Consider the following 10,375-nt stretch of genomic DNA (forward strand, 5'->3'; position numbering starts at 1 on the left):
TGTTTTGAGGAGGGTTTGACCATTATTGTCTTTGCCTGCCCTGGTGGTTTTATTGTCTATCCTGCTCATGAAAGATAACAACTACAGCTGCCATTCTGTTTGATATACAAAGAGAAATATATTTATCCAGTGGCATATGAATGGAAATATGAATATCCTGGTGCCAAGTACAGGGTAAGCAGTTCTGTGAAATTAATGATGCGCCACAGATCTGTTGTGCGAGCGGGTTCATATTTCAGCCAGTCTGTTAAAACATCCCCTCAAGCATCAAATCTACAAAAAAAAAGAAAAAAAAAAAAAACAACAAGGCTATTACTTTCAAAATTCAGGCTATAAAAAAAAAACAGCAACTAATTTTATGAAATATGATTTCATATTCCGGCAGTTGGAATGTCACTTCATCTACTGGATGCTGGATTTTTAGCCTGTAGGTGGAAAGACAACAAACAAGAAACGGCAGCTTTGCCCTTCAGACTAAAGCCGCCCACTATTTATTAGAGAGTGAACACGCACCAACAATTGGCTCTGGGGATGTTTACAATTCCTCTAACAAAACCAGAAGAAAGACTGATCCGCAGTCTGCCCCACTCTTTCCTCTCTCCATTAATGATTGCTCAGGTAGAGGGAGTGAAAGAGTGATGGATGCCGGCCGATGGCGTCTCTCCCCTCTTCTCTGTGATGGAATGGGAAAAGTCAGCATTTGCCTGTGGATTGAGCTGCGGGTGATTAAATAGTCCAGTTAGTCCACAAAGTCGTTAAAAACATTAAGTGCTGGGCAATTAATCAGAGGCGCCGGGCAAATGAGTAATTGATTTGCCATTAAAAAAAGCCTTTCTTGCTCTTGGTTCACCCAGATCGCCATTGTTTTTTGGTGAGCCCAGGCTCTTTTGATACTGCATTCTTATTCTGCATCAATTAAGGCATCTCTAAACAGGGAAAACATTAATGCCATATTCACTCTGTATCTGCTGACTGATGCTCATCATTGGATCATGTTTCAGTTTAGATGTCATTGAGGTAATGTTGGAAATATAGTGTTGGTTAAAAAGAAAAATATTATTTCCATGCTCTTCTTTTTTCAGAAAGAGAATTAAACTGAGCGTAGCAATTATTATTGAATTTAGGAAGGTAGAAATTTATATAGGAAGAATTTTATATTAGGAAGCTAAACAAACTCATTAAATTTGTCCTAAAGCAAAATATTGACATTATATTTTATAGCTCTATACTCTTACTGTATGCCTACGTGTTTAATTATTTTCTATTTTTATTTCTCCCAAGGAATTTTAGTAGAAACATCTGAAACCAAGTTGATATTAAACATATATTTGAGATGTCCATTAGATTTCCTGAGCTCTGAAAGAGCAACCTCCAAGCAATAACACTGTCTTCTGGGATCGGCTTATTCTCAGTGTTTGAGCTCTCAGAATGAAGCCGCCCGTGAATAGCAAAGTAAATCAGCAGGCCGAAATACTGTGGAGCCACTATGCAGGATTCTAATTGAATTAGACAGTAATTTCAGAAAAAAACAAGAGAGTATGGATCTCAACTGGGAGAGTCAGACCCCCGCACGAAAGAAAAAATCCATTAAGACAATAGTCTTTATGAGGAACTGAGGTTTAGCGTGTGAAACAAACAAAGGCTTTTCCATTTTCTGTTTCTATATGATCATGCTTTGTTTTACCCATAATGTGTAATAATCATGTTTGAACAGCATGCTTCAGCTTCCAAAATGATATTGATTCTTTCATTTGAGTGAAAGGGTTGATTATTGATTATGCAAATCATCCCACAAAATAGTAGATTGATCCCTTCATCTGACTGACCACATTTGTACACTCTCTTATACTTCATTTTGCTATAATGTACAAAATACAGGGTGTAACCAAGCAAAACACAACATGATTCGCCAATATTGAAGTGTGCTTCACTTAATGGGATGCAATGGATTGTGGGAGGTGAGTCTGCCTGCCTGCACAGATAACAATGTTCCTCTAACGTTTCCATAAAGTTATTAAAATGTTGTTTCTTAATTATTTCTGAATGTTCACAGAAAACCTTTTATCATTTTGCAAACAAGGGAATGTTGCTTTTGAATGCTCTCTGAATGTTATTAAGTAGTAAAAAAAAAAAAAAAAAAAAATGTTAGATGAGCTTCCAGCTTAACTCTTTCCCTGCCACTGACAGGATTTTCCATCATTTTTAAGACAACATTCACAGAATTTTCCGGCTTTGTGTTTTCACTGTTATAAGGTAGGAGGCGCTATTACACATCTTCTGAAAGAGTACTGAATCTCTGGTTCAAAACACGGTGAGGAAAAAGCAAAAGTGAGCGCATATGTTAAGCAGACACATATGTAAAATAATGCAATCATCAAACATTTAATAGCAAATAAATCAAAACTCCCTAACGTTAACAAAATGTCAAAAGTGGTATATGACTGTGCAAGCACTGGGGGTGTTGATAAAAGTGATCCACTGCATCTATGTTTTGATCATCTTTCTGAATCCGATGTGGAAAATAATCAAAAAAGCTAGTGGGGTCAGGCAACTTTTCTTAAAAACACTGGCCGGGAAAGAGTTAAATGTTTCAGAAAAAAAAATGAATGATGTGCTAACGTTTTGAAAACAATATTAAAGATTACTCTGAATGAACACTCTAATAAAGTTACTAAAAGAACATTTGTTTATAGCTTTGAGAGAACTTTCCAGAATGTTCCCCGTTAGCTGGGTCTAAAATGAGACCCTGAAAAGAGGCAGAGGCTTGGTTTATGGCCTTACATGTGTAAACACACACACACATACACACTGACAGAGCCTGAGATGGTAATGTGGAGGCGAGACTCAGCAAGTCATCTGTCGGGAAGTGGGAGATTTGTGTTCCCCTCCACTGACTCCTCTCTCCTCTGCCGCCCTCATTTCCTGCTGTTAGTGCACTCATCAACATTACGGCTCTAAATCCTTAAACACTCCTACAGACCCATATCGCCAGCCAGATCTTTTCTTTAGCTTGACTTTGGAGTCTGTGGGCAGGCCGTGATTTCAGCGATAGATCAGTTTGTCCTTCCACACACACGTCTGCTTGACATTTATCTTATTTCCCTTAAGGATGTGGTTGGTGGCTGTTTGGTTGGGCCTCTGTGACAGAACTCAGGCGGAGGCAGATACAATGACAGTGTGTGTTGATAAATTGTACACAGTGATATGTCTACAAATGCCCATGACATGTAACATCATTATGGTGCTGCTGAGCTGAGCCAGGCATGTCCATCACCTGGAGAGTCGCTGAGTGGTGTAATGGCGCCACCTAGTGAATAAAGTTATTTGAAGTCTTATATTTCAACCTCTATTTTCTAAAGCACTAACAAGGATCTGTAGTTCACCTCAAAACCTGTATTTAACTGCCTAATATTTCTGGTATACAAAGCTCATAGGCCTGATTGAGTTGTACTCTTATGTAAATGTCAGTCTAATTTGTGACATACATAATTATGTAAATCAGATGAGCATGCAGTCTCTGAGGGAGATGCATGGACATCTGGAGCTCTTGGCATAATAGCACGTTTTGGGGTTTTTTGTACTACACCTGCATATAAATTATGAATACAGAGAACTGCTGTAAAGTGACTTAAAGATTCATCTTTCTTTATAGTTTCTAACTGTAAACATGTTTTTGTTAAATTTATGGGAAGCACTGGCATCTATAGCTGCACTAAATGACACAAGCACAAAATGTAAATCCAAGTAATAACTGATTATAAAAAAAAGAAGTATTTATATAACATATTGCTTAATCAAATGTGATGCATACTTGCTGCATTTTATTTAACTAAAAATTCAGTAAAAACAGTAACATTGTGAAATGTTTTACATATCATATATCATTTGTTTTCTACTCTAATATATAAAATGTAGTTTTTTGGCAGTTCAAAAGAAGTATATATATATATATATATAGATATATATATATATATATATATATATATATATATATATATATATATATATATATATAGATATATAGATATATATATATATTATAACAATTCTTTATAATTCAATTAATCTTTCAATTAAAACAAATTAATAAATAAAACATTTTTTTTTCTGACCCAAAACTTTTGAAATGTAGAGTATATTCTCTATGAAATATTGATCATAAGCCTCTAATTTAGCTTAGATTAATTCAATAAATATATATATGGTATCTGCACCAATCTTACCTGTGGATTCATAATTTAAATAGGAATTATAAATTTACGGGGAGAGTTACATTTTTACGAGAAGCAGATTTGTCTCTAATTGGATTCAGGATCATTTGAGTCCTGTAATGAGTGGGCTATCTAAGATCCAAGCAATTACCGTAGTGCTAATGATGAGTTCAGGCAGGTGGAAAATATTGCAAATTCCAAAAGTATCTGAGGACGTGTGTGTGTCTATATGATTTAAAGCAAAGAATCACACACCTTGAGCATGCATTACCTGACTACAGCTGTGACATTTGATGGATGACTCTTCTACATCATGTTGTCATCTGTCAGTTTTCATTCCTCAGTAGCTGGAGGGAGTTGTGTATCTGGCTTACATCCACTATGATCCTGCATCATTCATAACATACTTTAGAGCTCACTTTAATTATACTCACATTGTGTTTTATCTAATTTAATGTCTCTGTTTATTGCTGAAGTGTTGCAGAGGGAGCACAAACACAGCTGACTGATGCACTTTTTAAAACACAGGCATGAACTTAGCATGTTCACTAGCTAATGTTCATGTACTCAGTGTGTTTTAATGAAAACTATAACACTATAAACATAAAGGGGTTGCTGTAAAAACTACACAACACACTTTAACCACAGTCCTTGTCAGTGTTTTCTTCATGTACTGGTACATTTATCAAATTACATAGTGCTTCACACTGCTTTTGTTGCCTTTTGATTGCTTGTAAGGCAGTGCTTTGTTGATTTCTATGGTATTCTAAGTATTACATTTCTGTAATTGATTTAATCTGAACCATTTAACATACAGATAACATAGATTGCAGATTATTTCAACATTAAAGCGATAGTCCACCCAAAAAATTAATAATCTGTCATCGTTTACTAACCTTCATGTCGGTCAAAACCTGTATGGCCTACTTTTTTCTGTGGAACACAAAAGATAATATTTTGAGAAGTGACATACATAGGGTGTCAATACTTTTTAGCCAATTAAAAACAGTGGCTATTTACTGACAAGCTTTAAAGGAGCTGTTCCTTAAAAAAAAAAAAAAAGTATAATTTCAGATATATATTTTTTCAACACACACACATATATATAGAAAGAGAGAGAGAGAAAGAGAGAAAAAAACACAAAAAATTAAAAAACGTCATGACTAGGGATATGCCGGTATCAAATTTTTCTGTTGCGATTAATTGATAATGTTTTGTCACGGTATGCGGTATTATCACGGTATTGAAATTAAATTTCAAAAAAGTGGTCATAATACAGTAAAACAGGTCAAATAACTTTTTTCTTATAACAAAAATAACTGAACATTTAAATACAATAAAGCAATACAAAAAATATATTTAAAGTTAAAAGTTTTACACCGATTAAAGTACAAAAGAACTTTAAAGACCCATAGTTATCACTTTACAATAAGACCTCATTAGTTAACCTTAGTTAATGCATTAACATTCACAATGAGCAAGAGCTACATTTGCTACAGAAGTTACTAATCTTTGTTAAAAAATTCAAGTCTTAGCTCATGTTAGCTCATTAAATAAAGTTGCAACTTTCAATTTTAACAATGTGTTATTAAATATTGGAATACCTAAGATTAATGAATGTTCAGAAGAATTTTTCATTGGCAGTTTAACTAATGAAGCCCTAATGTAAAGTGTTAATGAACAATAAAGAATCAAAACACTTTCAAACAATATCTAGGGCATGTTGTAGTCCAGATTAAAGTGGAAAAACTTTATGGAAATATATAAATATTAAATTATTTTTAATTAAATGTTTAGAAAGTAGCAGCTGCTTTTATTTATGGGGTTTCCAGGGTAAGGGCTGCATTTTCTGCAGTTTAGCGCCATCTGCTGTCAGAAAGTGAATGTGCTTTCATTCAGCGCGTCTCTCACGTGTTCCCCCATGTGCTTCTCATGCGTGCTTGTTTACATCAGAGCTCACATGTGTCTTTAACGCAACATACAGCGGTGTTGTGCATTTTGACCAGTTGATGGGGAAAAGTATTCTTAAAATGCATTCCAAATTCTGAATAATTTGTAATATATAATTATTCTCGGTATTTAGAAGTGCCCACGATAACAATATCTTGCATATTCATTACCGCGATATATCGCATTACCGAATATCGGCACATGTCTAGTCATGACCGTGGTTTTTATAAACATGTTTTTTAAGAAAGTTATGATTAAACTTGGAAAATGTCCTGATTACATGTTCAACATTCGAAATGTAACCAACTGTGATGACATCAATGTAATATTTGCATACTGAACTGCGATTGGTCTGCTTTCTTCAAATTCAATATAAAATAGTTCCTATCATACACAAACTAATACTGTTCATTCTTTCAGCTTCAAAGTTTATGATAAACAGGGCCATCATCAGAAGGGGATAACTGTTATTCTGGAGCCTGTCCATTCAGAGTTATCTAGTCTTTAATAATGTTCGAAAAACATCAGCACAAAGACAGTATTTACACATCATTCATGGAATGTTTTTTCTCAACTTGTTTCAGAATGTTCAGAAGAGAACATTCAAAAGTAACATAACATTTGCAAAAGGATTAAATGGAATGTTCCCATAACATTCGCATCACCAATGAAAAATGTTTGTAACAACATAAAAAAAAACTGTTCAGAGAACATTCAAGAATAAAGGTTTATAACATTGGGACATAGGAACATTGCCAAAAACATTTTTTGTTAGCAGGGTCCATTTTCACATTTAATAAATAAATTCACAAGTTAAAAAAAAAAACATTTAATATAAATTACACATCGGAAGTATCAATATATCAAGATTGATCCACCCACCCCGAGTCAATTCTTGTGGGCAGCCGAATGAAAACAAAGCTTATGCTGAGTCTAAGAACAGCAAAGCAGCTCTGATATGGTATTTTATTTATACCACAGCAAAGTCTGAAACTTAAGCTTACCTAACACTAACAATTCTCATTCTGCCTTGAAAGCACTGCTGTTTCCTTCAGGAAATTTGATTCTGGTCCTAACTGAAAATCACTCAGTCCTTTGCTCAATCAATCAGTCAATCAGCCAATGAGTCAAGTAGTTAATCCATTAATCAATCAAATATCCACTCGCCCCTCTTCTCCTGCTGTGCCATCTAAGTGCAAAGCTTCAGTATGAAGGACAGAGAGAGAAAAAGAGAGACTGTGCGTGTGTGTGTGTGTGTGTGTGTGTGTGTGTGTGTGTGTGTGTGTGTGTGTGTGTGTGTGTGTGTGTGTGTGTGTGTGTGTGTGTGTGTGTGTGTGTGAGTGGAAGCTGAGGGTCAGGTGTAGCAGGCCTGTTTGCGGTAACTGATACATTACACATCCAACAAGAGCTCTTTGATAAGCGCAAGAGCTCAGCTTACCGGAAGGAGAAAATCCTGTGTCAGTCACATTCAATTGTACATGCATCCCTTATCATACCCCACACTTCAGCTGAAATGATGTGTGACGGGGAAGGAGCAGAATAACTTTCACACACATCGCCATGTAGTGTATATGTATACTGTATCTGCCTGATCTCAAGCTGTAATCTAGAGGAGTTACACTTCCTCAAGGCTCCATTTGTGTAGCCAGAGCCTGGCTGCGGTTATATTGAGCCTGGGTACACCAGCCGGCCAGAGTTCTCTCCCACACAAGTGAGGATCATTGCACAAGGGAACCTGAAAGGTCTGGAGCAAAGTGCTTTGGCAAGACAGCTGCCAAATAAAGGGCCTCTTTGCCATCTACTCTGCACAGATCTGGCTTTGTGTGAAAGGTACCAGCTTGTTCCCTCAGGGGACTAGAAACGATGGACCAATGGGTGGTCTGAAGAAAACTATATATTCTAGGAGCGGGAATATGGTGGGAATTTAAGTTTTCGGAACAGAATGCTTGTTTTGAACACTGCTGTTGTAGCAGTGAAAGTGTAAGAATCTGTTAGATGGTTTGTCAGTGACTCTTTTTTTTCTCTCCATCATCTGTCACTCCATCACTTACTTTTCATTCTCACTTGTAATTTTCCTGGAAGTCATAAACATTGACATCAGTGTCATTTCCAGTACATTGTTGAAATAACAATGATGGAAAATATATTTTTAAGTTAATTTCATAGCTAGAATTGTATACATTTTACATACAACAAAATATTTTCATATTTTATAAATAATTAAAAATGTGCAATATTTACCTTGATTCTTCATTTTCTTCACACATCTCATGTTCCATCTCAAGCATGTTCATCACTAACTGGAAAAAATGTCTGAGAGGCAGAGTAATAATTTGTGTATGAATATTGAATATATATAAAATTAATATAAATGAATAAAATAATTATTGAAATTGTTTTTTTACACTCTTTTTGGTTTTACATATTGTTTTAACATATTAATTATATATATTATTATATATATTTATATATATATTTATTATTGATTTTTATATAGACTAACCTTGATAGTCTGGGAATTATACAAAAAAATCTACAAATGAGTATAAAATAAAAATAATAAACATCAAAAAAAATTTTTCCAAATGAGTTTTAATTTAATATTAACAACTTTTTAATTTTTATTAAAAATAAATAAATAAATAAATAAATCAACCCCTGGTACATAAGAGTGCCTGGAGAAACCTCCAGTAATAATTTAGCATATCAGAAAAACAGAAAAAAGTGTGTGTTTACCTTGATCACTATGCATCTCCTTTTCTGCTCTTCTTTAATATTTCATCCTCCAGACATAATAGTAGCTGTCTGCTGTCCTGAGGAGCCATCATGTGTGGGTGTTCGTTTTCCTTCTCTGTAATTCACTGCAAGATTCCTTCACCTCTGCTGTCAGTCAACAGGCTGAATCCAGTGTCCCTCTCAGAGACTGTAATCAAAGCTACCATCATCATGACACATTTCTCTTTCTGTCTTTCCCAACTATAACACGCATTTATGACATACATACGATGTCTGTATACACTGACAGTATTATGTTTTTAATGTACGTTCTCAAAGCAGAGGGCCTATGGTTGTCAGTCCTGTTTTATATTTTTATAAAATATATTTTTGAAATACGGGAATCTTTGAAAATGGTGACGTCATGTGCGTGCGTAGTACATGTTAGGTAAGTAGACATGCGCAGTATGTCGATTTTAAAGGCAAGTGTGAACAAACACACAACAATGGCAGAGTACTTGGTACTGTTGTTGCTGCTCAAGAGTTTTGCTAATGCTTCTTCAGCAAAGTATGGATTTACTTCACCAATATTACAACCAACAGCGGAGACACATCATATACAACTTATAATCATCACTTCATTACAGGAACTGTTTCCTAACAAGGTGACAGCGCCAACTACTGGCCTGGCATACGTAATACAGTGTTTTTGGCCATTTTCAAATGTAAATGTAAAATATGTGTGAATCATTTTGAAAACGTTGTAGTGTATATGTGAAACTTTTTAAAAACGCAAGGGAAAAAAACAGTTTTTGACTACATCATTGTCATGTAAACGTAGCCACAAACACAAAAGCTCAATCACAAAAAAAAAACATGAAACACAAACACTAACCATAATAAACCTAAAACTAACAAAAAAAAAAAAAATAAAACACAAACAACAAAACAAAACATTCGCACTTTCAGGATATTTACAGTTACTGTGGACAGTAAAGCTGAACTAAGAGTGTGTCATTTCTGCTAGAACGGTTCCGATCCGATCAATATAGGGATGCTCACTTCCATTTCGTCCCCTTGGAATTATAAGGTTCTATCTGCATTCCGAGTAGTTTTGAGATTTTGAGCTTCAAAGTTTTTGCATTCCGTGTATAGATACAACTTTGTTGTTTATTTAAATAAAAAGTCCCAAAATGTACAGAACATTAAAAAATCTATCACATAATATAAATAAGTTGTCACAGAATAAGAATATGTGAATAACTCGATTTTGACAAAAATGTCAGATAGAACCTTACAATTCCAAGGGGACGATTTGGAATTCGCCCAATTTCAAAAATATCCCTTAATTCAGACTGGTTCAAATGATTCACTGAAAAGAACCGATTCAAAATAATAATTTTTCAGAATCTGGCTTGTTCTGTTTGTAAACAGACGACCAACTGTACATTACACATGTTTAACTAAGCAATAAGGTACGAGAGGCCATGCTATATCGT

At 34.9% G+C, this 10,375-nt stretch overlaps 1 long non-coding RNA gene across 1 annotated transcript; it reads right to left on the reverse strand.

Annotated features, from left to right (window-relative positions):
- Positions 1 to 1,520: 1,520 nt before the first annotated feature.
- Positions 1,521 to 9,210, reverse strand: LOC122147010. Its single transcript, XR_006161353.1, has 5 exons — positions 8,898 to 9,210; positions 8,403 to 8,474; positions 5,108 to 5,144; positions 4,483 to 4,598; positions 1,521 to 3,307 (listed from the first exon to the last, which is right to left on the reverse strand). It is a non-coding gene; the product is annotated as an uncharacterized LOC122147010 (long non-coding RNA).
- Positions 9,211 to 10,375: the final 1,165 nt, after the last annotated feature.

Source organism: Cyprinus carpio, chromosome A2 (assembly GCF_018340385.1).
Source record: "Cyprinus carpio isolate SPL01 chromosome A2, ASM1834038v1, whole genome shotgun sequence".
NCBI lineage: Eukaryota > Metazoa > Chordata > Actinopteri > Cypriniformes > Cyprinidae > Cyprinus > Cyprinus carpio.